Genomic DNA, 6,627 nt, shown 5'->3' with positions numbered 1-6,627 from the left:
CTCTATGCATTGCCTGGTCAGGTGGATCTCAGAAACAATATACACTGGTATTCCTGTCTTTGTGGTCGCCGTCATTTACATAATAACTTTGTGTTTCTGACTGCTCCGGGGCATTCACATCGGTTTTCTTATCAGTTCTCAGACAGTTTGAGGTCGAGCACACTCACGGAGCGCTGCTTGTGACATTTTGACACCGTTAAACCACCAATGGAGTGTCAGGGCGCTGATCTGGCTGAGCTGCCTTTCCTCTTAGTCAACGGCCCTCTCGTCCTCTTCAATCTCACAGCAAACATCTTCTACGCCTCATGCTTGATCTTTCCGAAAGACGGACAAAAGCTCAAACAGCCTCTGAAGATCCTCCTGGAAATTCTCACCTGGTGCTCCATTATTTATTGTGTGTCTTGGGCTTCAGCGTTTGGTGTCCTACAGAGACAGGACGGCCAGGATGAATGGTCCTCTGTGGCGTGGCTGATTCTGCTGTTCTATGTGCATCAGAGCATGGCGCCTTCTGTTTGGCTGAACTTCTACTACTACATCCAGATTGTTCCCTCACAGCGAGCTCTTCTGACCTGGGTAAAGAGGAACATCAGGTCGGTCATCTACACGGTGCTGCTTTTGGACGCAGTGTTTTTTTTCTTCTGTGCTGCCACATATGCACTGAATGAAATCTATAGAGAGCTCACTGTTGTCAACGGCACACGGACTGAAGGTCACTCTGACAAACTCTACTTCATTAGCAAAGTAAATTTCTATGTTGTCAAACTGCATTCCCTTGGCTGTTTGTTCATAATGATGTTCTCTAGCTTTTCCACGGCCCACTACCTGCACAGACACATAAGAAGTGTGGTAAAGGGTGGCAGCTCCATCTCCTCTGGGAGGATTCGACGGCAGGTCGGAGTCACCATCAGTGGGATCTTTCAAGGACTGCTCTACTTCCTCTACGGCACTTACTATTTCTTTGATTCATTCTTCGGCCAATTCTCCAACCACGTTATCATCAGCGGTCAGATCTCTTTCACGGTCACCTCGCTGTACATAACAGGCACCACGGTCAACTTGGGCATCGGTCAGACTACATTCAGGCAAAGAGCAGCCGATGTCTGGAAGGCACTCAAAGCAGCGTGCGGTGCAAAAGATATAAAAACACACAGCAGACAGCCGACATCAGGTGAAATATCTGAATCTGTCACTGTGACCAGAGGTCATTGTGAGTAATGTGTGTTTGATGTGGTAGTGCTTGGAATAATCACCATACGGATATTTATTTCATGAAATGTTATGCTTTATGAAATATCAAAGTAGATATAAATGTCCTTTTTTAGTTCTTACTGAAGCCCATTTGTGCCGGTTAAAGAAAAAACAGATCATAAACTAAGAGATCGAAAAGGTCCAAATTGAGTAATAAAATGTTAAAAGTATTAGATAAGAAAAGTCATAATAGGATACAGAAACATGATTCATTTGGGCTAAATATCATGAATTTAAACCTCAAAATGTATTTCATAATTTGATTGTTTTTCAATTTGAAAAATGTTCTTTTCTTTAACTAATGAAATGGAAATGAGCTTCCATTTTTAGATCGCTCTATATCATTACCAATACCACTTTCTCTAATTTAGTTTGATTTTTGTTCACCTATTTTACTAAATGTATCTCATTTTATTGTCAATCTGTCAGGTACTGATGTTATGACTCCTTTCACACTTTACATTTAGTGCTCTGTTCTTTTCTATTTTGATCTTACTGTCATTTTTGATCAACCTCCGGCACAAGAATCTCCTTGGCGATTAATAAAGTTATTTCATTGAGATGTTCTAATTTTCATATGACGTAAATACGCCAACCAAAGTTACTACATTGCACAGGGTTGGAAAACCTCACAGGTTTTGTCTGTAACGACTGAATTCAACCCTCACCAGAGTCTCTGGTTCCCCCCTCTTCTCTCTATAATGTTGTTTGTGTAGTAATGCACATTTCCCCTCCAGCTCCAGTCAGTGGTCAACATTACTGAACATAAACACCTGAAAAACATAGGTCATCTCTACAGATCGCTGTTGCAGTCGGGTTGACAACAACGGCAGTGAAGAACTTTAACTTTTCAATCCCAGAAGTAAAAAAAAAACAAAAAACAAAAAATGCATCTGAGCTCTCCTCCCGTCAGTGAACGTCTCTGTATCAGAGCAGAGTCCGATTTGACTCCTGGTGTTTGTTCCTCCTGAAGGCCCGGCTCTGCACCTGACCCGCTCCCTGAGGCAAATGTCTCTTGCTCCATTTAGGTGGAGATGTGTATAACACAGAGACATGTGAGTGTTATTGATCTGCCCATCAAACACCCGCCAAGAAAGCTAAAAAGTGTATCTTTCTGCAGTTTCAGAGCATATCAAGGGTGAGGCCACGTGTACTGTATGTGAATGGCTATGATGTCATATTTTTACCCTTGGGTGCAACTAATGGAGATCGCAATAAACCAACAAACAAACACATAGTTGTCATCATGGTAACCACACTCTGTATTATGTTCATGTATCAGGTAAATGACTAACATTGCTGTGTAGTCCTGTTGTGTTTTGCATGCTGTATGTCGCAGGTAATTTGGTGGCCTATCTCAGAAACTTGACACATCGACAGTCGTTCCGTTGTGGGAAGAGCAGTTTACATAACTTTATTTTCTGACCGTTCCGATGCATGTACTTTGACTTTCCTGTTTCCCATCACTTGTCTTACAGTCGGGCTCGACGCACCTGAGCACACGCATCGAGGCACAGCTTTACCTGTGACATTTTGACTTCTTTAAACCACCAATGGAGCGTCAAATCGTTACTCTGGCTGAGCTGCCTTTCCTGTTAATCAATGTCCCTCTCGTCTTCTTCAATCTCACTGCAAACATCTTCTACGCGTGTTGCTTGATCTTACTGAAAGACGGACAAAAGCTCAAACAGCCTCTGAAGATCCTCCTGGACTGCCTTGTCGGGTGCGCAGTTATTTACTTTGTCTCGTTTGCCGCAACGTTTGGTGCATTTATGTTACAGGAAAGCATAGTGTTTTTTGTGTCATGGCTGATTCTGCTGTTCTATGTGCATCTGAGCGTGGCGTCCTCTGTTTGGCTGAACTTCTACTACTACATCCAGATTGTTCCCTCACAGCGAGCTCTTCTGACCTGGGTAAAGAGGAACATCAGGTCGGTCATCTACACGGTGCTGCTTTTGGACGTGGTGTTGTTTTTGTTCTGTGCTGCCACATATGCACTGAATGAAATCTATAGACAGCTCACCGTTGTCAACAGCACACGGACTGAAGGTCACTCTGACATACTCTACTTCATTAGCGAAGTAAATTTCTATGTTGTCGAACTGCATACCCTGGTCTGTCTGTTCCTCATGATGTTCTCTAGCTTTTCCACGGCCCACTACCTGCACAGACACATAAGAAGTGTGGCAAAGGGTGGCAGCTCCATCTCCTCTGGGAGGATTCGACGGCAGGTCGGAGTCACCATCAGTGGGATCTTTCAAGGACTGCTCTACTTCCTCTACGGCACTTACTATTTCTTTGATTCATTCTTAAGCCTGTTCTCCAACCACGTTATCATCAGCGGTCAGATCTCTTTCACGGTCACCTCGCTGTACATAACAGGCACCACGGTCAACTTGGGCATCGGTCAGACTATGTTCAGGCAAAGAGCAGCCGATGTCTGGAAGGCACTCAAAGCAGCGTGCGGTGCAAATGATATAAAAACACACAGCAGACAGCTGACATCAGGTGAAATATCTGAAACTGTCACTGTGACTAGAGGTCATTGTGAGTAATGTGTGTTTGATGTGGTAGTGCTTGGAATAATCACCATACGGAGATTTATTTCATGAAATGTTATGCTTTATGCTAAATGTCCTTCTTTTAATTGCATGGAAGCCCATTTCTGTCAGTTTAAGTAAAGATAAGATGAAAACTAAGCATGATGATAGAAACTATTCCCATGCTCAAGTCATAATTATGACCTAAAAAGTCTTAATTATCACATAAAAGTCATAAATATGAGAGTAAAAAAAATTATAATTATGAGATCAAAAATAACAGATCAAGATAACAAGATAAAGAAAGTTATTGATATGAGATAAAATTGTCAAAATGATTAGATAAAATCAGCTATATGTATTAGATACAAGTTATAATTATGTTATAAAAGGTTTAAGTATATATATTCACTAATTTGACTAACTTTTTTCATTGTTATTCTATTATGTAATGAGCTCCTATTACATTTCACTTTATATTTATTACTCTGTTGTCTTTATTGTTTCTGTCACTGTAATTTTGGAGCAGTCTTTTCCTCTGGGATCAAAAAAGTTACGCCTGATGTGATCATACTTTGTCTTATCTCGTCTTTCTAGTGCGATTGCAAATAATCATGATATAAAACATAATTGCCCCATAGAGAAAAAAAAACAAAACATGCCCCTATACCTGTTTCCGTGTGATTTGCATGTTCTGATTTGCGTGCGATGCAAATACCTCAGTTGCTACATTGCGCAGAGTTGGAATACCTCACAGGATTTGTCCACGAGAGCGCCACAAGGGAAGAGGACACTGAGAAGGAAGCAACAAACCAAATGAAGATGGATGGAAAGGGGTTCCCGGCTCCACTCCCAGCAACGTGCGACTGCAGGTGCTTCTCAAACTAAGGACAGAAAACCTCAGCGGGGGCGGAGGACTGGAGCACGCTGGTTGATCTACAGCCTTTAATAGTGCAAAGCAACCATTTTAGCAGTGCTAAGACTTCATTTGTGTCACAGCTAAGAATGGACTTTAAAACCATTGGCCTGATTAATGTGCCTTTTGCTTTGCTTAGCATTATGGCTTGTGCATTTTTCATCTTTTGCATGGTCCGTCCACTTCACGGACGGAGGATCAAGCAACCTCTGAAGCTTCTCCTGTGGACCATGATTTGCTGTACATTGACTTTCATGATGTCAGCTCTGGTGGTCTTTTACTCTGTGATCACTCTCAACTTCAGAGCCTTGATAGGCTCAAATGTTGTGTTTATCAGCAGTTTGTCCCCTAGCATGACCTCCTCCGTTTGGCTGAACTTCCTCTACTACACCCACATTGTACCTGCACAGCGAGCCCTCTCCGTCTGGATCAAGAAGAATATCAAACCCATCATCTACTGCATTTGGTTTGTTGAGAAAATACTCAGCTTGTTTAGTATGTGCCTTTGGCTTTTTGATCACCTTGATTCGCATTATTTTTGTTTTGATACCTTCGCTGACAATTCCACAGTGACTGAGACGCTCTCTGTTCAAATGCCTTCCACTGAATCGCAGGGATGCGTGTCTGCCATTGCATTTCTCACAATCAAGGCCCACTTTATTTTTTGCCTATGTGTTATGGTGATGTCGAGCGGCTCCACTGTAGCCTACCTGTGCAGACACATGTGTCGTATGGCCGCAAATGGGCAGCCCTTGACCTGTCCACGGGTCAGAAGTCAGGTGAGGGTCGCCATCACTGGCCTCCTGCAGGGAGTCCTGTACATGTTCTGTTCTGTGTGGACTGTGTTCAACTATTTCACTGAGTACGTATATACTGAAAATAATTCAGGCAGTACAGTATTCCATTTCACTGTGATCAACTTGTACATGATGTGCAGTATGTTCAACCTGGGAGTTGGTCAGGTTGTGTTCAGACAGAGAGCAGCAGACATCTGGCTCAGAGCGGCTCGGTGGTGCAAAGCGTCTGAAGTACCACAGTGAGAGTAAGAGGGATGATCAGTGAGCCTGCTGTGATAAATCTATAAACCGCAGATGTAAGCTATCTCCAAGGTGTATGATACTGATGCAGCAGCTCAGGGAAAATGACTGCTTTTTATGTTTCAAAGGTATGACCGTAATGTGCATTTGCTTTTGTATCAACACAATGTATGACCATCATACGATATGTTTCAATTTTCGGGTGAGCTTTTCCTTTAAGCCCTTTTTTCATTTACTCTTGTAAAAATGTGTGATGTAGGTCCTATTTACACAATCATATTATGTTTTACTCTATACATTGATGATTGTACATTGTGTTTTCAGCTCTGTAAATGCTTGAGTTCTGCTTTTCCAATGCATCATTCGGAGTGAATTGAAAAGTGTCATTTTTGACTAATATATTCAAATGATGAAATGTATTTGTTCAATTAGGATTTTCCTGATTTCTTCTTCTTTTTGTAAATCTTGTGGCTAAACTTGCTGTTTGCTCTCCACCATTAATATGTACGGGAACATTAATGACTTGTTTGCTGCACACTTTTCCTCATTTTTTGTAACTAAATTGATTTTTGTGTTTCTTGTGCATACTTAAAAAAAAGTAGAAGTCTACATATTTTTTATTCTGCCAAAAACACGTGGACTCAGATTTAGGTTAGGATTCCTGGTAACTTTCTGAGTTTTCAAGTGCTCTCATCTAATGAAGAGACATAAGAGAAGAAAGAATGAATGTGGAAATCTAACTTTTCTGGCAGTTACAAGATCAGCATCTCATGATTTTCAAAATGCCCTTAAAATTACAATACAATATAATACAATACATATATTGTATATGTGTGTGTGTGTGTGTGCCCTCCTCACATTAATCTTTATGTATATATATATATAT

This window comes from Acanthopagrus latus, chromosome 9 (genome assembly GCF_904848185.1).
Source record: "Acanthopagrus latus isolate v.2019 chromosome 9, fAcaLat1.1, whole genome shotgun sequence".
In the NCBI taxonomy this organism is placed as follows: domain Eukaryota; kingdom Metazoa; phylum Chordata; class Actinopteri; order Spariformes; family Sparidae; genus Acanthopagrus; species Acanthopagrus latus.
The sequence above is the reverse complement of the archived record's forward strand: the minus strand, read 5'-3'. Positions refer to the sequence as shown.